At 42.7% G+C, this 25,575-nt stretch overlaps 1 protein-coding gene across 3 annotated transcripts in view; it reads left to right on the top strand.

Moving 5' to 3' along the window:
* The window catches only part of GRK5 (G protein-coupled receptor kinase 5), a 229,891-nt gene that overhangs the window by 68,819 nt on the left and 135,497 nt on the right, over positions 1-25,575 (top strand). The gene's annotated exons all lie outside the window — the stretch shown is intronic.

The raw sequence follows: 25,575 nt of genomic DNA, 5'->3' as shown, positions 1-25,575 counted from the left end.
ATAGACCTGCAATTCCAAGTCTTGCCTTGTCTAGAGACCATCAGTCAACAAACCCAATTTTTGTGTGTGATTTGTGTATGTGACTAAGAGTGAAATCCTAGTTTCATTGAAGTCAATGGCAAAACTCCCGTTGACTTTACAGGAGGTCAGGAGATTACCCTAATAGTTTCCACTAGGCACTTTGCTTTGGCCAGCAAATTCAGCTAACTGTGATGAACTCAATTTTATCCATACCTATATCCCCCACAACTGACAGATTATTGCATTTAATTCACTGTGCTTTCAGCCCCGAATATACCCCTATGAAAATTAATGTATGAGAAATGCAGCTTTCTACCTGAATCTCTGACATTTCAGAGCATTTGCCATAAGGATTTTTTTTCACCCCCTACTTCAGGGGTTGTTGATATACCCAGAATATTAAATGGAAGAAATCCATGGTAAACTGTTTATTCTAAAAGAACAGAATAATCAGGACTCCTATCCTTGTCCTCAAAGACTAAAGAGTTTCTAAAGCGGATGTCTTTCACAGTGCATGCTCTCTTTTATTGAGGGAAACAAGACAGGGCATATCATAGTGTAAGATTTTAATGACTTTTGGCAATTATTTCTCACATTATAGGGTTTGGGGGTTGGTTTGTTTTTTACACATTTCATGGAGGTTTTGAGTAAATACCATATATATGGACTTGACATGAAGCGCTTTCCTTTTATTTACACATTTTCAGAGCCACATTCTGACTTCACTTACAAATCACCGAGCTCGGACCAGATTGTTATATAAACTAGAAAATCCTCTGACATGAAGATAGCAATCTGTCTTCTACACAGCCATGGAAAATCTTGAAGACACATCCAGTTACATTAAGGGGAGGGCAAATCCTCCAATGGGCTAGATCAGAGAGGGAATGTATAGAAAAGAATGAGACATGCTTAATGGGTATATTGTGACTTCAGATGTCATGCATATCTCTCATTGACAGCAGTGGTAATCGCACACGCAAATTTACAGCAGTATATGGCACAAGAGGTGTAAGAAAAGGTGTGACTGTCGCTGCATTAATCTCATTCGTTTCTTTATACTCCTAGTTAGAAAGAAGCACTTTCCTTTTGAGGTAGTTTTATCTTACAGTCCTTACCCATACGCAAAGTACATAGCTGTGTGGGGCACCAAATTTCCTGGTGCCCTGCACAGCTGTGTACTGCTCCAGTCCCTGCATCACCTCTTCCCCAGGGCCCCCGCTTTCCATGGTGGTTTCAAGTAATAACAGACAGAATAAAGTAAGTTACCAAGCAAAATAAAACAAAACACGCAAGTCTAAGCCTAATACATTTAAGAAACTGAATACAGGTAAATCTCACCCTCAGAGATGTTCCAATAAGCTTCTTTCACAGACTAGACTCCTCCTTAGTTTGGGCCCAATCCTTTCCCCGGCACAGTTCTTGTTAGTTCCAGCTCAGGTGGTAACTAGGGGATTTCTCATGACTGGCAGCCCCCTTTGTTCTGTTCCACCCCATTTTATATCTTTGGCACAAGGCAGGAATCCTTTGTCTCTCTCTGGGTTCCCACCCTTCCTTCTAAATGGAAAAGCACCAGGTTTAAGATGGATTCCAGGATCATGTGATATGTTCACATGTCCTTTGAGACTTCATTACTCCCTGGCTGGCGCACACGTATACAGGAAGGCTTACAAGTAAACAGAGCCATTTACAACCAATTATCCTAGTTAATGGGAGCCATCAAGATTCCAGGCCACCATTAATGGCCCACACTTTGCATAGTTACAATAGGACTTCAGAGTAATACTTTATATTTCTAGTTTTAGATACAAGAATGTTACATACATACAAATAGGATGAATACACTCAGTAGATTATAAGCTTTGTAATGAGACCTTACAAGAGACCATTTGCATGAAGCATATTCCAGTTACATTATATTCACACTCATTAGCATATTTCCATAAAACATGGAGTGCAACGTCACACCATCAATTTAAAATTTCCCTTGCCAATTTCACATTCTTTCCCAATAATACCCATTTTTAACAGTGTGGTTTTTTTCTCTCCCCGTTCATTGTGTGAAATGCTCACAAAAAAAGGGGGAATTGACTGATTACAGAAAGGAAACAGTCACAACGGATGAAATAGTGGCCCCATTGAAATAAATGGAAAAACTCCCATTGACTTCAGTGGAGCCAAGATTTCGCGCAAAGTGCTTCCAGGTGCAGTGCGGTCAGGTTGCAAGCTCATTGGGGCAGGCCTTGTATATACAATCCTAACACAATGGTGCCCCAGTTTGGTTGGCCTCTAGAAATTACTACAATACAAATGTTAATAATAATAAAGAAAACAAACCAAATAGGCAAACATATTTTTCCCTCTAATCTCCTTCCGTTCTGGTAATCTTGGAGCTTAGTGTTATCTAAAAACAAGTCAGACAGAAGTGGTTTTTGGTGGTAGTTGTTAAAGTTGATGGTGTCCATTTAAATATGTTGTGCCAATTTCTCATCCCAGATGTGCATGTGGAACAACTCTATAGATCAGTTAAAATCATGCTAACACATCTGAGGACAGAACTCATCTTGAATCTGGTAAATAATTGCCTGGTCTCTTTTGTCTGCAAAGCACTTTGAGGTCTGTAGCTGGAAGGCACTATAGAAATGCCAAGTATAATGTTGATTTTATTCTTTTTATTAATGCACTTTAAAAACAGATTCAGAAACATTTTTCATTTGGAATGTGAAGTCAAGATAGCTAAGTGCAAGCTGCTTTGTCACCTGTTATTATGAAGAATGTGAAATGAAGTAAGATCTGCTATATATAATATAGGCTTTTTGCTCCTTTCTACTTTTGAATATATTGAACCAATAAACACATTTCATTCATATTTTTGAATGGAAACCTTTGCCTTTCTCATGCATAAAATTCTCATAACATCATTTTGTTTTCTTCTATCAGTATAGATGCTCTTCCACATCTTAATTTTCAGGGGATTATCACTCGCCCATAGAAAGTTTCTCCACAGTGAAATCTGACAGCCAAAGGCTTATTCCTGAAGCAAAAATTTTTTTGTAATATCTGGGTGGCAGATATGTAAACTGGGGTTTGTATGCTCACACTCTCTCTCTCTCTCTCGCTCTCTGTTTATTTTGTTCTTTGTTGTTGTTCTCTTAGGGCCTGATTTTCAGAGATGCTGGGCACCCACAGTTCCAATTTACATCAAGTGGAGTTGTAGGTGATCAGCACAATTGGGCTTTGGGTCATTATGGCTCATAAATATTGCTGCATGTGTGAGAGTTCCTACAGTCTTGGGCAACCATTGCCTGATTTCTAAAATTTCAGGAAAGAGGTAAATACATAAAAGCCAAGAAAGTAATTGAAAATCGAGGTATGGGCTGTCTGTTCATTTGAAAATAGCAAGAAATGTTCAGATTTGCAGTAAATGTGCTGATAGAATGTGCCCCTTAGTATTTAGGTGTATTACAGTAACACCTGGAGGCCTCTGTTTGGATCATGGCCACATTATGCTAGGCAGGTACAGCCACATGTGAGACACAGTAGTTGTACTGAAGAGCTTACAGTCTAAGGAGCAAAGGGCAGCCTGAACTTTGAGTTTCCCTCCTTTTTGTTGTTTTTGTGTATCTCGCCCTTAAACATTGTTTTTTAATGTTTAAAATGTTAATGCCAGCCAACTGAAATTATTCCCCCCGCCCTTTTTATGTTCTTATTCAGGAGGTTATAAATATCATGTTACACGGGAAGCAAATTCCCTTGTTATCAGATTGTTCTGTGGTCATTTTTCTTTTCCTCAAAAGCAGATTGGTCAACTTTATCAGTGCTCAGTCATTTGTTTCCTATTAAACACAAGCGATTAGGATGCTATTTGGCTGGCCGGGAAGAGCAACTGCCCTGTTTTTATCTGTAAACATAGCCTTAAACTGGAAGACACCTGAAGCTGGCAGGAAGTGAGATTTAATAGGGTTTAATGTCCATGAGTGGGAATAGTCTGTTGTTTCCCGGTAGGGTAGGCTAAATATCAACTGCCAAAAAAAAAAAAAAGTTCATTTAAGTGCCCTTAAGAAGCTGAGCTAACAAATCCAAGGAGATCCAGAGTTCAGACTGACGTGCCTTGTAGAGCTGTGTCTAGATACCACAGGAGTCTTCGGTCTGTTCCGTTATGTTACATTCTGCGTGTGCTGCTGTGCAGACTGAGTTAGACAGATAAGACAGCTTGGATTTTCCGTGTAAACTCTGAATTTCTTGGCTCTTGTGAGTGTAAAAATCTGAGAATTAAAACTATATGAAATGAATGATTTTTGTAATGAATACCATTTAAATGAATGGCATTACATTGTTACACAAGGGCATAATGGACCATGTAATATAACTTACGGTCACCTAGGTCTTCATCTTTGTCACTATCCTCCATCATACCCATTTGTCAACTTTACAACAGCACAGAGGAGAAATCTGACATCTTCCTACTCTGAAAATATCTTCCACTAGTTTAGTTTCACTGATAGCAGCATAGGAACTATGACACACAGCAAAACATTTCTGATTCCATCGGCAGAGGGCAGTGATGCACATACTTACTATTCAGTTCATGGCAGCAAACTATCAAGTCAGTTTTTAAACTGCAATGTGGAATGAATTGGGCAAATGTTTAATTTATGACCCTGACCCACCTCCCCTCGCTGCACAGGAATAGGTCAAGGCTTAGTGGAGATTGTTTAGTCTGTAAATGTACTGGGCTTCCTTCAGAGATGAGTGACAAAGGTGCTGCATGAACGCTAGCATGTATACAATTGTATGCTAGTGCCAATTCTCAGTTATTTCCAGATTTTATTTGTTTAAATGGCAAAAATGATTAATTCACCAATTCTGGAAAAATGTGTGATAAAACAAGTCTTTTTTTTTTAAAGTATATTGAGACCAAAAAAACCAAAGAAACAATAAACTCCACCTGCTACTAACTTCTCTTTTGTTGGAGTTATGATTAAATATGACCCTATAAAGCAAACTTTTATATCTGAGTTAAACACATGAACATAATGGTTTGTCATGGACGTACTGGCATGACTCTTAAATATAGCAGTGCAGAAGTTGCCATTATAATTAGCTCAGTTAGAGACTACATAGATTTACTTAAAAAAAGAATGTGTCTATTCCCTGGTTGACATAATCTCTTCAGAAATACACTGTTAAACCTGTGTGTGTGGGTATAGTCTTTAGTTGCCTAATTCAGTGTTGTATATCCTTGTTGACAGTGTTCTATATTACAATTATTAATTGAAGACATCAACATGTCCCATGTTAAGAGGAATGATTTATGGTGCAAGGAATTATTTTAAAGGTACTGGAAATGATCAGATACACTGATACTATGTCTTTTATAACCCAGAAAAACCTCCTTCTTTGCATTTGTGGTTTAAATTAAGTGCTAGACTGGTTCACATGTTTTCAGATGAAAAGAAAAGATGTGCCCTTCAACTTATTACACAACATAGCTCAGAACTAACATGACCAGCTTTAAATTAGAACCTTAAAACAAAGAGAAGCTTTCACAGTATTTTTATAGCTCCATTTTCCACATTAAAATCTGAATTGAAATGAGATTAGAAAACCTGAAAACAAAGTGAGTAGGCCTCATTCTCGCCGTGAAAGGTCATTACAATGGTAAATTGTTAACAGAGTTCACAAAATGTCATTAACAGGATAAAAATGTGCTCCTGGTATTTCCCATTTTTGTTATTTCTCTCACGATGACTTTTACTTCTCAAAAATGCAACGTCGAAAAACTAGGCTTACATGGGACAATGAAAGAGAAGCATTTTCTGGAGGAAGGAAATCCCAAAGGAAAGCTTTTACTTTCTAAATTACTTTTTTTTAAAAGCATTTCCACAGACACATTATTTCTGGTTTTTGTCGCTCTTTGTATTTTCTTTTCAAAACAAGATGAAACCGACCATGCCAGATTATAGGAGCACAAGGCCCACCCCCCAAATTTATTTATTTTCTGATGTTTTTGAGGACTATGTTTGCTTTGTAATTTTTTTTAAAAGGGTACTTAATGAGTGCTGGATCAGGCCCACAGGACTTGATCTTGCTTCCACTGAAGTCAATGAGAAAGTTCCCTTCAGCTAACTTCAGTGGGACCAGGATTTGGCCTCTGTTGAGGATGTCAGCAATCTAAGATCCTCCTCAAATAATATTGTTTTCAGCTGTGAAAAAATCGAATGTGGACAAATGCACCACTGTTTATGTGAACAAGATTACAAGAGAGGAAACCGACATTCATCAACAGTAACTCATTGGTCAATTAAGCTGGTGGCCTCTGACATAATGTCATTGGTCTTTGGGTAGAGGGGACAGATTCCTGTGAATATCTGCTCACTGTCATTCCCCACAAGCTGTCCTAGAGTTTTCTTTACTCAGAGCCTTAGTCTTTACCCATCACCAGGGCGAGACATATGCTTTGTAATGAAAGTTGATAACAGACTGTCCCAGATCATGACCCAGTGACCTATAAGAACGGCTATACTGGGTCAGACCAATGGTCCATCTAGCCCAGTATCCTGTCTTCCAACAGTGGCCAATGCCTGGTGCTTCAGAGGTAATGAACAGAACAGGTAATCATTAAGTGATCCATCTCTATGGGCTAGGGCCAAGGGTAACAGCAAACAAGGGGCAACCGCCAGCTGGCAAAAGAGAGAGACGGTGGCCATGGAGTATTTATTTAGATTTATAATATGTATCAGAAGTGCCTATCCCTGGTTCTAGGTGCTTTTGATGATCTTATAAATACACCCACGTTGTCCTGGATTGTCACTTTAGGCCAGCCCTGAGCAAGCAGCAATGAGTGAACTGCCTTCCCTCAGGAGTAGCTCCAGGACATATTGTGACACAGACACCCCTCTGAGTCCCAGTTCCTTCCCTGCTGCCTCCTTGCTCTGGGATGGGGTAGTAAGTAGCTTTTAGCCTCTCCTGGCAGTAAACAATAATACCCTGTGTGCAGGCCAGGGAGCATGGGGATGGCGCAAAGGCTCCACTCATTTGCCACCCATTCCCTGCCCACCTACTCTTGAGTTGGGGAGTAAGTGGGGAGGCAGCAGCCTCTCTGCACCTGGACACAAGCTCTGGGTAGTTTGTGCAGGGGTATGACTCCTGTTTATTCCCGTGCTTGGGCATGTAGTATAAGAAGCCATGATTTAGCCCATAAAAATAACCTAGCAGCATCCACTCACGCTGAAATCAGAAACTAACCAACTGGAAATAAAATCAATCAATCCCATCTCCACCTCTTTAATATATTTAGGGGGAATTCAGTTTTAGGGGCATCCAGTCATAATCCCACCGATGGTAGCCTTGCATCACTGGCTCCTCAGCCAAATATATGCACCAAATGTCGGAACCTGGGTGACAGAGCTGGTACTAGAAACCAGGTCTCCTGGCTCCTAAGCCATTGTCCTATCCACTAGGCCACACTGTCTCTTCATCCACATAAATACCAGCCTGGAATGACTGTGCCCATCCCATTCCCAGCACCTGGGTAAAGAACTGGGCCCTGCAGTGTGCCCTGACGGATGGGCTATTTGTGACCGTGGCGGGGATATGTTCCGATATGAGGGCTCCCTCTTGGAGAATGCCCTGTCCCTCTTATATTTCAGTAATTGTTCCTGTTTCCATTGTGTTTTTCCCATTGGCTGGGTCTCTGGTCACATGGTGCTGAGTCCCATGTGTTTGTGCATATACATGAAGCTTTGCCCGTTCTGCTCAGTTTGGGATCAGTTTTTAAATCCCTTGCCTTTTGGGTGCAGCGGGTCCAGGGTGGAAGGCAATACTTTACTGAGGTCCCTTCCCAGCCCTACCTTCCTGTGATTCCATACAGCAATAGGAAAAGGGAGGCTGAGCAGACAGCACTTGCCCGCATCATCTGAAATTAAAGCATAACCAACACAGTATTAAATCCCCCCCCCCATTTTTTTTTTATTCACTGCTTTCTGGCACTCCATTAACGAAGCAGCTAAACCCTCTGACCAGCTTGATCTGTAATAAGGCTCCTCTTATTTATTTCCCTGTCCCTCCTAATTTTCTCTTTTCTTCTTAGCCTTTCTTGTTGAGCCCTTCTGCACTGGTAACTATGGAAACACTCATGAATGAGTGAAAATAGTACACGGCTACTACTAACTTCGCTTACCAAAGCTCTGCCTGATCTTTTCATACAGCCTGGGGTATTCCGAGATCCTAGAGAACTGGATACGTTCTGCTTGTTATTTGCAATTGCAACCTGCAGAATGCTGTGACAGAATTAAGTGAATCACAGGCAGTGCAATCTGTTACAATTGGTAATCACTAAGCTTTTGCAAATTACCTCAGAATCTTTTCTCCGACCTTTGACAATAATGAGCCTAAATTCTGCAGCATAAAATCTTGTTACTGTAGTCTTTTGGGCAGTTTCTTCATTGTTCTTAAGGGCAGCGTTTCCGATGCTGTAGTATTCTGGAATGATTTAGCGTGGTGTATTGCAGTGATCCAGTAAAAGGAGCTATTGGGTACCTTGTTGCCAGGCAGAAGAGGGTAGTAAAGGAAATCAGGCTGCATAATAAATTAAGAGATGGCAGTCATGGGCAATGCCCAGTCAACCCAGTGAGTGCCCATAGATTGTTTTTGCTGCATGTGTTATTAGCCCTTTAGTACCAAGGTGCCACTTGAGATCAAAGGGTAGCAGTGCTCCCAGAATGCTTCAACCCTTTCTGTTTACAAAGATGTCTCTCCCCATCTGGATCAGCAGCTACTCCGTCCTTGCCCAGCTAGCTAGCCAGCCCATCTTTAATCCACTGTGCATGGCATGTGATGTGTCTGTGCAAGCCAATTAACTGCAGCCTCTCTATGTTTGATCTTAACTGGCATTTCAAACTGATTTTCATGGAGACACCCCCCTTCATATCTTTGCATATTGCATGTGAATTCTTGCTGTCTGTGGAATTAAGTTACATATATGTGTGTGCGGGGGGGAACCTACTTTGAAAAAATGGACCTGTGCATGGAAATGTTCCCCACCAGGGTGGCTGTGTAGGTGCAGCAGTGCTGTCGAGTGTTTACTGTGAGAATCTGGCTAAGGACTCGGAGTTCTGCAGGAGAGTTCTGAAGAGTACATGTACAATGAAATGATCTATTTTTGATGTGAAGAAAGGGGGAGCCAGTTCTTCAATTCACTCTGCTTCTGTGTCCTGACAAGGCTCCTTTAAGTTCAGGCATCAGTAGCCTTCAGTCATCACAGGGCTAACAAGCTGGGATCCACAGCTTTTGTGTTGTGTTGTTCTCTACTGGCCACCTCTTCTGATTGTAAAGCAGCTTGACACCTTTTCTCCCACACTTAGCCTGCTCCCCAGGTAACACAAATGTGTATCAAAGATCAGTGATTAGCAATGGGCAGGAGATTTTGAACAATAAGACGCTACCCCCAACCCCTAAGCTTGGTAGGCCCTGAACTCAAATAGAAACTACTGATACTAGAATGATGGGTTATTTGTATTTCTGGTTGGCTCTGGAAGTGCTGAACGGCCTGAAAAGAGAATGTTCTGGAAGCTACTCTGAGCGGGAAGTACAGGACATTCTGCAAGTCAACCCATTCTCATAAGACTCCTAGCCCAAGTTTGCAGCCCCGAGAGGCTCACATAGTTTGCATAAGCCTTCTGTGGAGTATCAAGGGGATTTATCCGAGCACCAGAGCAAGGACAATTCTAGGCAGGGCACTATGCAACAGATACAATGGCTCCTATGGACCACTGCAGTGGTGCAGACACACCACAGCATAAGAATGCGCCAGCCACTCTGTCTCACTCCCACAACACCCACTTTCTCATACATGCCTATCCCATGCCGGAGCATCCCATATGCTGAGGCCTGTTGCAGGAGATAGGGGGATGCAATGACAAGGATATTCCCTGCGGGCCCTGGGAAGCTGCTTTACAACATCTTTGTGCTGCCAGAGATAGTGAAAAAAGGGTTGCAAGATAGCCAGGAATCAGGCTCTGTATAGTTAGGATTGGATGTGCTGCATTTTTAAATGTTTAGAATCTGCCTCTCTGTGTGCTAGGAAGCAGGGCTATGAGGGGATTCAAGATGGAGGATCTTGCCGCTTGAGAGATGCACTCTGATGCCTCCTTCATAGAGACTTTACACTGGTTCTTTCTTGTTGTTGTTTTCCTGACTCTGAAATAAGTAATGCACATATTGTTTTTTGTTTATGAACAAATAACAGTTGGATTTCTGGGGTGCTTATCAGAACATCTGCTGGCTCCCAGCAATTAGCTGGAACTAATAATCAATCAAATTAGGCAGGATATTTTCTGTCCCAGATCATTAACCTTTCATCACATTTCATAAAAAGGCTTATTTTCTCTCCACAGACCTCCCCACTCCGTAATCAGGTTGATAGGAAATTAATTCTGAAGAGTTTGGTTAAAGGCGGGATGGTTCCTAAATGGAACCTCCCCAACACGGTGGGAAATTTTGGATTTGGGGCTGATCTCCATGGCTCAGGGATACCCGCAGTAAAAAACAAATATGACATGGATGAGGACAAAATGGGAACCTAAGTTCTTTTTGGAGACTATGCACAACAGATTTCTGTGGGAGAAAAAGCCCACACAGCTCTTTCTGACATGGACATGGAAGCCGAGAGTTTCTGAAGTTCAGGGCCAAATTTTCAAGTGCTCAGCACCTACCAGTGGGGCCCAGTTTTTCAAGAGAGTTCAACTCCTCTTTGGGTATCCACACAAGGGCCAGATTTTCACAAGCACTATGTCCCCTATAGCTCCCATTGTGACCTGAAAAGTCAGATTTCCAAGAGAGTTTTGCAGCCAGTGTGCTGAGCGCGTTCAAAAATCTAGCCACTTCTTTTTGGTATCTAAAAGGGACAAGAGCTCTTCTGGGAATTCTGGATTTCAAGGCTAGCCCTGCAAACACTTAAACACATGAGTGCCTTTGTTCATGTGAGTTGTGTCACAAGAGTTCCGTGCATGCCTGAGTGAAGTCACTCACCTGCTGAAGTATTTTCAGGATCAAGTTCTTAAACGGTAGCCAGCAGCTCTGGATGCTTTACTAAAACAGGGTAATAAATTTATAAAGCAGGTCGTAAGTTGAAAAAGCTGTTGTAAAAAATGGTTCCTTCCTGAAGAGATGTTATCAAGCCCTTTACAAGCAGGCTGCTTGAAACCCAAGGTTGTGCTCACTCTTTGGAGAACTGTTAGGAAGATGAAGCTGGACCTTTATGTTCAGTATATATTCCAGTTGTGCAAGTCATTTAGGTAAAAGGAAGCGGTGGTGAAAGTAGGAAATTGGGTGTAGGTCCAGGGAGAACATTCTCTGGGTTCTTTACTTTCCATATGATTCTAATGCTGGAGAAAGTTGCCAGCCCTGAAGAACTGAGACCAATTTCTCCTCCCCACACATTCAAAACAGGCACAACTAAGGCTTCTACCATGCTGCCCGGCAAATGTATCAAAACTAGATCTAGTAAGAACATTTTAAACGGAACAGTTTTCTGTCAGAAAATATGGTTTCATTGAAATCAAAACATTTTGCAGGAACATGGAACATGTTGATTTTGATGATATTTTGAGGGAAAACAGCTGAACGCAAATAATTCTTTCTCATGTTGTTTTTGTTATTTAATTATATTACAATGATTTTAATATTATATATTATATGTTTCACCGGTAGAGAGATGGGACATTTCACCTTCTTGAAATGAAATGATTTGACATTATCAAAAGAAAATATTTCATTATTCCCAAATCTAATTTTCTGACATTTCTGTTCCACAAAAATTTATGAAATGTCAACTTTTTGTTCTGATTTAGAATGGAAACAAATTTGGAAATGCCAGTATTTCCCATGCAATAGAATTCCTGGTTTCTAGCCAGCTTTAATCAACCCCTGATCTGGTGAGGCCACCTGTAGGGGTAGAAAAACTTGTTGAGGTTTTGAGGCAGATCCTGTCTCTCAATAAGGACCTGATCCAAAGCCCACTTGAGTCAACATCAATGATCTGGGATGATGGGATTAATTACACCCTAAGCAAGTTCGCAGATGACACTAAAATGGGGAGAGAGGTAGATACACTGGAGGGTAGGCATAGGGTCCAGAGTGACCTAGACAAATTGGAGGATTGGGCCAAAAGAAATCTGATGAGGTTCAACAAGGACAAGTGCAGAGTCCTGCACTTAGGAAGGAAGAATCCGAGGCACTGCTACAGGCTGGGGACCGACAGGCTAAGCAGCAGTTCTGCAGAAAAGGACCTGGGAATTACAGTGGACGAGAAGCTGGATGAGAGTCAGCAGTGTGCCCTCGTTGCCAAGAAGGCCAATGGCATATTGGGCTGTATTAGTAGAAGCATTGCCAGCAGATCGAGATAAATGATTATTCCCCTCTATTCAGCACTGGTGAGGCCACACCTGGAGTATTGCGTCCAGTTTTGGTCCTCCCAATACAAAAGGGATGTGGACAAATTAGAGAGAGTCCAGCGGAGGACAACAAAAATGATTAGGGGGCTGGGCAACATGACTCACGAGGAGAGGCTGAGGGAACTGGGGTTATTTAGTCTGCAGAAGAGAAGAGTGAGGGGGGATTTGATAGCAGCCTTCAACTACCTGAAGGGGGGCTCCAAAGAGGAGGGAGCTCGGCTGTTCTCAGTGGTAGCAGATGACAGAACAAGAAGCAATGGTCTCAAGTTGCAGCGGGGGAGGTCTAGGTTGGATATTAGGAAACACTATTTCACTAGGAGGGTGGGGAAGCACTGGAATGGGTTACCTAGGGAGGTGGTGGAATCTCATCCTTAGAGGCTTTTAAGGCTCGGTTTGACAAAGCCTTGGCTGGGATGATTTAGTTGGGGTTGGTCCTGCTTTGAGCAGAGGATTGGACTAGATGACCCCCTGAGGTCTCTTCCAACCCTAATATTCTATGATTCTAACAGAAAGGCTCCTGTTGAGTTCAGTGGGTTTTGCATCAGACACCATGGCTGCTTTATGCTACTTTGGAGATGTAAAATGACATCTGAAGAAAAGCCCAGACATTATGGCTTTAGAAATGAGTGGTCCCATTGAAACTGGGGTCTGATTATATCAGCACCACTCTAGATGTTTCCATTGCCATAGAAACAATAGAATTACCAATCCAGTCCAGTATCCTGTATCTGACACTGGTCAATACCAGGGGCATCAGAGGAAAGTGTAAGTAACCCTGCAATAATCAGTTACTGTCTCAGAGAAAGTTTCCTCTCACCCAGTGTTTCCTCTAATTTTTGACAGGCCGTATGCGCAAAAAATTTCTTCTGTGCAAATTTTTGAAGCAGAGTTCAAATTTGTGTGCCATGAGGCAAATGCGCCCAAGCGAGTAAAATGCGTATACATTTAAAAAGTTTTAATTTGCAATTTATGTCAATTTATATGGGTTTTCAGATAGAGACATCATAAGTAAAAAAAGAAAAACAAGAGTTTGTGTTTTAAATTTAAAATTTTCTTAAAAAATATCAATAAATGATTATCAGCCAAGAATAAGATATGTAATTACAAATGCAGTTTAATTTCCTTATTGGTCGAAATGTCAAAGACTGCTAAACTAACCTTACTGTTTTTCCCTGCAATCTTTTTCATTTGCCCTTTCAATATAAACTCTGTCCAGATCTATCAGTCCTCCATCCAGCTGGTAACTCTTAATACACATCAGCATGTCCAAATGATCTACTTGTAAATGATTCCGTAGTTTGTTTTTTAAAGTGTTCATTAAGCTAAAGCCACGCTCACAGTCTGCACTTGATGCTAGGAATGTTCCTCCAATATCCATCAACTTTGCAAGATCCTGAAACTGTTCGTTCTGGTGAGCAAATGTCACCATATCCGGGAAACTTAAAACCAGTTGGCTTTTGATTCTTTCGGCTACTGCAAACTTGAAATCATTGTACTGACTGACTATAACAATCTCTTCAGCAAGAAAGTCTTTGTATTTTGAACATAAGGATTTGACCTGATGAATTCCAAAATTGAAGTCACGCTTAACTATTGCTGCACAATCAAAAGCGGACCGCTCCTGGACTTCATCCTCTGAAAACCTGTCTGCCAAATGTGCACACAAGATGTATATGAAAGTTATTATGGAACTGGTATCAATTTCATTATTTTCTTGAGAGCTCATATCTTTTTGGTTAAGACTGAGCCTTAATTTTGTCACTCCATAAGACTGAATCTCCAAAGTACTGTCTTCTGATCTTGTTCAATTTACCTTGGGCAAGGTGAAAGGCTTCAAGAGATGTAAGGCCCTGTTTCTGGAGCAGCGTGGACAGTGAAGCCAGCTCCAACAAAACATCATTCAAAACTTCTAATGTTATTTGGTATTCAGCTTTTTGTGGCAGTATTTAGAAACTGGATCAGTATCTTTGTCTTGCTCAAAATATTCCAGAAGAGGATTATAATTGAGAATAATTGCTCAAAGTGCCTAGATAACCAGCACACTTGATTGAGTGGGCTGAAAGCCACTGACTCACATTCAGAAGCATCCACTATTTTCTGAAATTTGCATTTTCTCCTGGATGACCGACAGAACGCCATGTAGACAGTTCTCATTAAAATTTCAATGTCTCTTATCAGCTTGACCTCTTTCCATGGATTGGAAATCCCCAAGTCTTCCCGATGTGCAATGCAATGTTGCTGGACTAAGTGTGGAATATCACGTTTCAGCTGAGCTGCCACACCATTGAGTTTGCCCAACATCACGGAGGCACCATCAGATGTGAACATCACCATTTTCATTAGATCAAGTTGATGTTTTTTATAAAACTCTTTGATTGCAGACACTATTGAAACAGATCACATTCTTGCAATCACAATAGTCCACCAAACAAAGTTTTATAGTCTGCAGAATTTATGGATCTATATTTAAAGTAGAGTATCAAGTATCTGTTAATGGATATATCAGTGCTTTCATCAACAGCTAGAGTATGAAACATTGCCGATGCTATTTCATGCATGAGGTCATTTTGGACAATGCAGTTAATGATAATTCAAGAAATTCAAAAGCATAATTTTTACTTCTCCAGCTCGCTGGTATGCGTACATACTTTTCCATATGGTCATTAATATCCTGAACAGAAAGCACTGAGCTGTTCATTTTAATAGCCAACAACACACTGTCAATAAGTACCTTGATTTCTTCTGGGTTTGAGTACTTGCGTTCAAGATTAATTTGTGTCCTCTGCTTTTCAGCTGGACTTTTAAGAATCATGCAAAGCAATCCACTCCGTAAGGAATTGTTTTTGTTTCTAAGTCTTGTTACACCATCTGTATGAGACTTACTTGACAGATGACGCTTTAAGAAATCCAACTTCCATACATCGTTCCACATTCTTCCTTTTGAAAATTCTCCCGAAGCTCTGGCATCTCGACATTATACACAAACCACGCCGTTGTCCTCATCATATGTGAATATTTCACGAAGTTTAACGAGCATTACACTATGTGACTTTGGTATAACTGTCTCTATAATCTCATCCAGCCATCCAGATTTAAATGAAGTCGCTGTTCTTTTACGCTTTAGACCTCTAGACAGTGACATTTTGGGATTGATTTTTTTACCAGATTGGTTTATTTAAAATTAATACTTTTATTATATGGCTACTATTTCAATGTGCTTAACAGTGTGACTCAACAAAAGGGCAAATGGGAGATCATTCAGATCAGGATACTGGAAGTTTGTGCATAACTCTGATCACGTCCATGCATCTGCCACAAAAAATGCGGGAAAATGTTAAAGCATCATGAGTAAATGTATGGAGTCCAATGCCTTTGAAAAATTTCAATCACGAAAACAACACTTACATTTGTTCATTTCTGGGAAATCTTTGCAGTTCCTTAGCAACTACGGCCAAGCATTTTGACTTATTCGCACATACCTGAGTTTGTACACAGCCAAATGAACAGACTACAAGGAGATGTGTGGGTCCCGACCATCCCGACGTGATCAACGTTCCACGTTCAAAATGCCAGCGGGGAGGGGTACGATTCATTGCCCTCCTTTCCCTTTTCCCCCCACCCCCTTGTCAGCTAGTAGAATCTGACTGTGTTGATAGATGGTGGGCAAACAATGTCAAAAGTCGCCCGTAAATAGGGTGACCAGATCGCAAGAGTGAAATATCAGGACACGTTGGGTGAGCAGGGGTGGGGGGCAGAAAGAGAGCCACACAGCTCCCCTACCCTGAACCCACTATGCCCAGAGCCCCCCCACAACACCCCCACATTTCCACCACAAATGCACAGTGCTGTGCATACCACCACCCCTGCCCAGCGCCCCCCTTCCCACAGCCCCATCACAGCTGCCCAGCACCCCACACAGAACCCCCCACTCACTATTTTCCCAATACACACAGATTTCTCCTCCCTCCCTCCCCCCCGGGAGCTCTGTTTGGGCAGGAGGGAGCCGGTGCAGCACACTGACACTCCCTCTGCCTCTGTGCCTAGGGGCCACCCGCACTGCAGGCTCCTGCCGGTGGGAGGGTGCGCCGCCGGGAGCTGCCCCAGAAAGCACCGCCACGCCAGCCCCGGGACTTTGGCGGTGATGGTGAGCAGTCCCCGATATTGGGACAAAGGGCGTCCTGACCGATGTGCAGTCGGGATGTGGGACAAATGTGCACACGGTATTTCGCCGTGTGCGTGGGGTTTAGGATCTGTGTGCGCACGCACACGCGTACAGCTTAGAGGGAACAGTGCTCTCAACCCCATTAATGAGATGTGGTTTATTCCCAGAGGCATGAGGGTTTATATATCTTCCAAAGCACTCTTTTTTTAAAAAAAATTGTAAATCCATTCAACTGTAATTCTGGATGCTGTCATTATCCAAATAAATGTTCAGTCCTTTCTTGAATCCCACTAACTTCTTGGCCTTAATGATAGCTTGTGTCAAGGAGTTCCACAAGCTAACTGTGCATTTTGTTAAAAAGGAATTTTTTTTTTATCCATTTCAAATGTGGTACCTTTCATTACATTGAACATCCCCTTTTGCTTGTATTATAAGACATGGTGAGAGAAGTTGCCAAGCCACCTTTTTAATCTAATTCATTATTTTGTGTATCTTTTACATGTCGACTCCCCTATTAATCTCCTCTCTAAAGTAAATAATCCCAGTATTTTAGATCCTTTTCATACAGAGGTTTGTCCGTGCCTCTAATCATTCTTGTTGCCCATCGACCCTGCCTATTCTCCAATAGAAATGTATTATAAAAAATAAAAATGGTTCCTGTTACAAACAATAAAGTAATTTCCTCCCCCACAATCCCATCCCTTCACCCTGGGAAAAATAAAACAGGAAGCTTATTTTAGCCATCTAGCATACTAGGGGAGCCCCATAGCTAATCTCTTTTTGGAAAACCTGATAGAATCATTGGGAATCTCCAAAAGAATCCCCTAATTTATTACTACCAATAAAATGAAGAAAGTTAGTGTTTGTGACTTATGAAATACCATCAAAAGCCCAAAATACGCTCTCCAAAGAGAATAAAATTCTGTAGCTACCATCGTATATCAAAATGCAAAAGCCAGAGCCACGATCTGTCAGGGGCTTCTGCAGATCCCTTTTTGCTGAGCATGGCTCTCAGACTAGTCCAAGATTTTGTTAATGTGTTTGTGAATATCACGGCACATTTGCACACAAATCCATCTGCATGTTGTTATAGATATACATGCTTGACAGTTTCAGTTTGGAAAGTATCCCATCACTGTTTGTTTGAGAATTAATGGCAGATGCAATTCACGTTCAGTCCTCCAGACCCAGAGAGGTGTGAATTTCCTGAATAACATCCTAATTGGAGTCTAAGCGCTTACAGTTATTTCATGGTGGCTCTCCATCATCTACACTGGCAGCTAGAGGACCAAAAGACGCATCACAATCTTACTACTGTTATTTAAAACCCTTCATAATTCTGGCCCACAGTAGTCACTGTTAAAAACTAAATATTTACCCACATTAAAAATTCCCTATATCTAGAAAAGAAATAACTGGTGTCTTAGATACAAGAGCATGGAAACTCTGGGTAAAATATGACTCTTTAATAATCACTTTACTTGAGTGACTGCCACTCAACTATTTCTCTTGCCCACAGTCTGATCAGCCATTGCAAATTGACTCCTGGGGCTTGATTTTCATTTTACACTAAAGGCCCTCGACACCACTCCAGCACCAAAAGGGGCCATAACGTAACCTACATTTACTCCCATTTTAAGGCCTCTTTTCATTGCCAGAGTCAAGGAACCCAAGTATAAGTGAGAATCAGGTCCTGTGATAGGCATTCTGTGGCCGTGCAGCCTAGTGGCTAGATAGCTGGTTTTTCACTCTGTAAGGCGACAAGGGGTGTCAGGGAGACTCAGACCCTCCCTCTCCACTGAGTCTCAGCCCAGGGCCCTGTGTAGGTCAACCCCTAAACAGGGGAGATGGGTCTTCCTCCTGGGGTTGTGGGGGAGGGGTTGTTGAGACCCTCTTCCCTGGGCTATTTCCTTCAAGTCTCTTTAGTTTGGGGCTTGGCACCTAGGGCTTATTTGCAGGTTCCCCTTGGCAGTGGCTGTGCTGGCTGGCAGGTCGCTGATCTGTCCCTTTGGGCAGGCAGACAGAGAGCTCCTGCCTCCTCACCAGTCAGCCCCAAACTGAGCCAGGCTCCCTTCATTTCTTCCCTCCATCCCCCTCCAGGCCTGGCATTGGCTGCAGGTATAGTGGGGGCAGGCCAGCTTAACCGAAAGGTTTCTTTAACCCCTGCTATGCCAGACGGCAGTTTCTCTGCTTCCTTTCAGGTCCTGAATTTTTAGTGTTGGTCAAGATCAGCTCAGCAGCAGAGTTTGCTTTGCTGGGGTACCTGATCTGTGGAACTTTCTGCCACATAAAGTCTGTCTGAATCCCTCGTTGGCTGCTTTTAATCCATATTTGAGGTCCATTCATTGCAGCCAATTTTTCTTTTGCCACTTTTGGGACTTCTAAGTTGTTTTGAATAGATTTTTCCCTGTAGAGTGTGTTCACTGGAGTGTGTCAGTGTGGTTTGCCTGAGGGCACGTTTGCTAGAGCCTTTGAGGGTTTCAGTTGGTGTCGACTTGGGAAGGTTGTTCTTTAATGTTTTGTATTTTAAATGTGTGGTGCTTAATTTCAGCTGAGTAGGCGCCATCTTCAGAGAGATTCTTATATGCTGCTGTGAGTGGGTGAGCCCCTGCCTAGTGGTTAGAGTCTGTGGCGGCAGCCCCACCTAATGGTGGGGAAACCCAGGCCCTCCCACTCCCCTGGGTTCCAACCCAGGGCTCCCGTGGCACCGTAAGGAAGGCGTCCACTACCTGCAGTCAGGGGTGCTGGAACAACTTGTATAGTGGGGGTGCTGAGAGCCATTGAACCAAACTGTAAACCTGGTATATGATGGAAACCACTTCAAGCCGGGGGGTGCGGGAGCACCCCGAGTTCCAGCACCTCTGCCTGGAGTCCAGCTGACTCTCCCCTGGGTTTCTTCCTACTGCTCTGTCCCTGCTTCGGGTGTGTTGTGACTTGTGGTTCTCCTTGCAACCCAGCCCGTGGGCCTCTGGAGGCTAGAAACTCCTGGCTTCATGGAGCAGTCCTCCTCCTGGGGATACCCTCCTAGCATAGCCCTTCCGCAGCAGCGAGCGTAGGTCTGTCTCTCTCCGCCTGCCCCCTGCTGGGCTGCAGCACCTCCTTTTTAAGCCCCTCCTCCCATTGCAACATGCCCATAGGCCTGCCAGGGTGGGGCCTCCCAGGCCCAGAGTTGTTCCTGCCTCCTCTCCTCCCCCTCCCTGCCCCGCCCCACCCAGTGTGAGAGTACACTGGAGAGGTCATACCAAACAAGGAGCAAATGCTCTCAAATTGCAGTGGCAGAGGTCTAGGTTGGATATTAGGAAACACTATTTCCCTACGAGGGTGGGGAAGCACTGCAATGGGTTACCTAGGGAGGTGGTGGAATCTCCATCCTTAGAGGTTTTTAAGGCCCGCCTTGAGAAAGCCCTGGCTGGGATGATTTAGTTGGGGTTAGTCCTGCTTTGAGCAGGCGGTTGGACTAGATGACCTCCTGAGGTCTCTTCCAGCTCTTGGTGATGAGCTGCCAGAAGCTGAAGAACCGGTTCCTTCAGTTGCTCTGGGTCTTCGGCGGCACTGAAGGACCCGCCGCTGAAGGCCCGGAGCAAGTGAAGGACCCGCCGCCGAAGGCTCGGAGTGCCACTGGGTGAATAAAAATTCACAGGGGAGCCTCCCCAGCCGAGAGCTCAGGCGGGACGGACAGGACGGTCCAATGGGCCGCATGTGGCCCACGAGCCAGAGTTTGCCCACCCCTTTAACAACTAGTTCTAAACCGGCTTCAAAATTTAACAATTGGTTCACATGAACCGGTGCGAACCGGCTCCAGCTCACCACTGCTTCCAACCCTAATCTTCTATGATTCTATGAAATACAAATGAGTATGTATTAAGTGTATTAAGTAAATATTTACACCCTGATGAAATAAATCACCAGGTCTTAAGAAATCAGACCACAATACCACCCAAAATTCAGTCCTTTTTTTGGGGGGGGGGGTGTCCTATTTATTCATGACTGCAAAATAGATAAAATCTACTAGGCTGCTAGTTCAAACCAACCCATCTCAGTCACAACTAGAAATGGTTGCTATGCAGTGGCTGTTCAGCAGCTCATGTGAAACAAGTTGGTTGCATCAGTCGAGTCTGTTGCCAAGCTGAAAGGTGTCTACATGACTGGTAGTACCCCAATTGTCAGTGGTAGTAGAAAGGCCAGTGATTAAATGGGCATGGAGACAATACTGCCTCTGCTGCCCTGGATAGATCTTCTGGGGGCTGTGATGGTAAACATCCATGTACTACAGTGATGGGGACCATATAATTAGTCAGGTTGGATTAAGGGCAGTTGCTAGTCCTAAATGTTTTGTATGCATGTTTTTATTTAACATACATATAGAGAAAAGAGGTAGATTTGCCATAAGGGATCTGAATATCTGACACTAAAAAGGCCATGTATTTTTTCAGTAAGTTCTGCAGAGAGGAAATATTTTTGTTGCCTGTAGGACTGGATGGCATTATGAAAAATTAGTTTCACTCCTGAGTATGCCAGTCATTAAGTGAATGCACAGTCACAGCACTGAGATTTCATACTGTTATTGGCATTTCGCCTTGTATTGCCATCATCAAACTGAGGTTTCAAATCAGCCACCCCACACCCTCATGATAAAACTCACCTATAAAACACAGCAGGTTTGCCAGCTTTTGCTAAGAAAAGCTGCCTTTAAGATTGCAGATCACCCTGGCTTGAGTAGACAGCGTAAAGACAGGAATCAAGGCAAGTGAAAAGCCTTTACTTGTGCAACCTGCACAATTACCAAACTATTCAGAGAAACCTTCCCTTTTAGCTTTTAACTCTGCCAGACAATTTACCCTGTCTCAGCTGTCTCAATGCATTATGTCCTTCAAACACCCTAGAATTACATTTGGAGCCAGCAAGTGCTGCTGCTGAGAGCCGAAAGGTCAGGTAGATTAAAGCAGTTGATCATCATCTTTAACATAAAGACGTCACAGGCAAAATAGTAACACTACGTTGCATTTAGCTTAGAGAAAATCATTCATCCGAGGAGGCTGCTGCTTTTTGTAGGATGGGCACCGAAGAGAAAAGAACTCACTGGCTATACCATGCATCAGTCACAGTTGCAACTAGGGACGTAGGAGCCCTTCCCAGATTGCGATGCAAATTAATGTAAAAAATGCGTCCTCCATTTTGTCTGTATCAATATATATTTTAAATCAAATGCATTTTAAAAGTCCTTCTGCCCCATCATGCTCAGGTTCCCCCCAACACAATATTGAAACTGACATTTCAGGTGGAGAGTTGCTTTATAATGTACTGCACTGCTTTGTGCTGCTACAGTTGGAAACACATCTTGAGAATTTCTGTGAAGGTGGCTTAGAAAAAAAGAAAAGAATGATTGATCCTAAAATCTTTGGCACATTTGTACTCAGTGGGGCCGTTCCTCATCTGGTGTATTTTATCATAGCCCAATTGTTTACACCACCTGAGGATCTGTCCCCACAACTAGTTAATAAATATTTATATCGTGCAGCAAATTCCCATGGAAATATAACACCATAGAGTTGAACACTCAAAAGTTTACAATCTACAGTAAACAAGGCAAACACACACAAGACAAGGCATGAGACAGTAGTTCAGGGAAGAGAGTGCAATCAAAATTATCAGTGGTTAGAAGGAGGAAAACATTCCTGGAATAAGTGATTTTTACAATGGGGTCTGAAGAAGAAGAGAGAGTAGACGTTTAGGAGGCAGGAAGTGGGAGATATGCAAGTAACAAGGACAGCAAATGAAGTGATTCTAGAAAGACGTAGTTAGAGGGATAGAAAATGAAAATGTCTTTAGCAACAGCCTTTTGGATGGACTGGAGAGGGAAGAGAGGAGAAAAGGCAAGGATAGAAAGGAGAGTATTACAATAACTAAGTTCCTGTCAATAAAGAGTTTAAAGTCTAATTTAAGGCAAGAACATAAGAACAGCCACACTGGGTCAGACCCAAGGTCCACCTAGCCCAATATCCTGTCTTCCAACAGTGGCCAGGTGCATCAGAGGGAATGAACAGAACAGGTAATCATCAAGTGATCCATCCCCTGTCGCCCATTCTCAGCTTCTTGCAAACAGAGGCTAGGGACACCATACGCGCCCATCCTGGCTAATAGCCATTGGTGGATGTATCCTCTGTGAACTTATCAAGGTGTTTTTTCTTTTTCTTTTTTCTTTTTTTTTTTTTTTTTGGAACCCTGTTATAGACTTGGCCTTCACAGCGTCCTCTGGCAAAGAGTTCCACAGGTTGACTGTGCATCGTGTGAAGATATACTTCCTTTTGTTTGTTTTAAACCTGCTGCTTTTAATTTCATTTGGTGACCCCTAGTTCTTGTGTTATGAGAAGGAGTAAATAACACTTCCTTAGATACTTTCTCCACACCAGTCATGATTTTATAGACCTCTATCATATTCCCCCTTAGTCGTCTCTTTTCCAAGCTGAAAAGTCCCAGTCTTATTAAACTCTCCTCATATGGAAGCTGTTCCATACCCTAATAATTTCTGTTGCCCTTTTCTGTGCCTTTTCCAATTCCAATATATCTTTTTTGAGATGGGGCGACCAGATCTACACACGATATTCAAGATGTGGGCGTACCAAGCCCTTAAACGACAAAGCCATTAGTCACAGAGGCAAGAGAATAGAGAAGTGAGTTCGTCATGATTCAGAAAGAACTCCCCTTTTTCCCATATTGTGGAAAGGCTGTATTTACATGATCAGAAGTACCCCAAATACTGCATGATTTTTGCAAAACTTCCAAAGCTTTCAAGCTTCCCATGTAATGTTCTGTTATCTGTTGAATCAACACCCGTTATTTAGTCTGCAAAATCATGTAGTATCCACCATACTCTCAATCTATGATTACATCTCTCCCAGCTCACTAACAATGAACTTGGCTCTGAATTAGTCACTTGACGTGTCATGGCATCTAAAGTAGAATTATGTGAATCGGATTTTGTGTGCAGAGACTGAATCACAATAAATACAGCACTGAGGGAAATCTCAGAAAAAACAGCTGGGGTTTCAGATTTAGAAGAATATTCATTCTCCGTGATGTCTAATTGGAATAGACGCATGGCAGGTTCTGTGATGAGAGTGAAACTCTCCTCATCACATTCCTATACCCTTTATTATTGCTGATGTGGAAACTTTTATTGACACCCGTTGTTTCCTGTGGTGGGGTGTAATCATGGGGGGAAAAGAAGGTGAAAAAGAGAGAGAGAAAGAAAAGTTAGAATTTAAAATGCCAGGACAGAGAAAGAAACAGAGAATCAGTATTAAAATACCCTCAGTAGGCTAAGCTAGTCTACATGTGAGAAATCGTTTAGCATTACACTGCAAGACAATAATTACAGCGTATTTGGCTTCATTATGTTTCCCTGCGCTGAAATGAGTGAGCCCATAGGTACTACAACCTCTGGAGATCCCAGTAAGAAGCAGAGCTCTGCTAAAGATGCTCCAGAAGACTCTAGAGCCTAAGAGAGAATGTTACCTAAAATTATTTGGGTATTGATTGTCCAAAATCCTCATCTGATTGGCAATTGTGCCATCTGTCCAGGAATCATTCTGCCTTGCCCTAAATCCTGGTAGGACTCTGTTTCCCCAGCCCATGCATTCTTTGTCCCCAGATCTTGGGTTCAAAAAAATCTGATTGTAGACATCATTCCAGTGCAGTTCCGTTGGTGGAATCTGTGAGTGTAGCGAATCAGGTATTGTTACTACTGTGTCAAAACTGAAAAGCAAGGTGAGCGGGGAATGTAGGAAGGCAAGAGGTGGAGGGAAGGCAGGAGAGCGGGAGGAGTGTGGAGGAGGATGTAATTGTGTGGAGTTGTGAGGAAAAGGGGAGGGGAGCACAGAAACTAGAGGGGTGGGAGGTGACATTGTTAAACATGCTCACGAGAGAGATTGTTCAGAGAAGGCAGTGATGCCAGCAGTAGAATCCGTAAAGGTGATTTGGGGGGCAGGTCTCTGGTGGGGATATGGGGGACAGAGTGGCCCAATGCTCACCCCGGGGGCTTGTCTGCACAGGGACATTCAGGCAAGTTAAGACGAATTAATTAAAGCCGTGAAGTTAAAGCACATAGAGCATTAAACCCCCATGTGGATGCGCTCATTCAGAAGCAAAGTGGCCTTTCAGTGAACAAACTGAAATTTTGTTATGTGCTATGTGCTTTAACTTCTGAATGAGAGCATCCACACAGGAGGGGATTAATGTCACAGCTTTGCTTAATTTGTCTCACCTCCCGGAGTAGAGAAGCCCTGGGTGACTTGGTTCGACCTGGAGCTTCAGCAGCCGTGCTTGGGAAGCTTTAGTAACCCACCCAAGACTGGTCTCAGTGGGAGCAGAGGCAGCAGCCTGCATATACCCATGGTACTTTGACTCCGGCTGGGGTTGCAGAGGCAGAATTCTGAGCAACTTGTACCCCATGGGCTCAGGGCCTTAGGAACTTCCCAGATTCCAGGCAGCTCCGTGTGGGGAGTGTTGCGAAGCAGCCCACACTCGCCCCCAGAGTCCTGGCTCCTGATCCTCAGTGGAGAACTATTTTTTGTGATGAAGTGATATATGAACAAATATTGTATTATTTTCTATATAAACGGTTGTCGCTCACTTTTTAGACCCTCTGATGGAAGCATTTATTGTTATTGTCTTGCAATCCACATTTTAAAATGGTATTTAGCAGCAATACAGGCTTCAGATTAATTCCAAACTGCCTCTTATTTTTTGCAATGAGAAGAATCGGGCCCAAAGGAAAGGTGAGGGAGGATTGGGGGCGGGGGAAGGATGAATAGCAGCAAAGGAAAGAAAGACAAAAAAGATAAGAAAAGAATCTCTTCTTTGTATACTTGGGTGAATTGACTGAATTTTCTTGTTTTTTCTTCTTCTTTTAAATGAATACTAACCCTACTCAGGAAG

This window comes from Natator depressus, chromosome 7 (genome assembly GCF_965152275.1).
Source record: "Natator depressus isolate rNatDep1 chromosome 7, rNatDep2.hap1, whole genome shotgun sequence".
NCBI lineage: Eukaryota > Metazoa > Chordata > Testudines > Cheloniidae > Natator > Natator depressus.
This window is presented reverse-complemented; position numbering and strand designations above follow the sequence as displayed.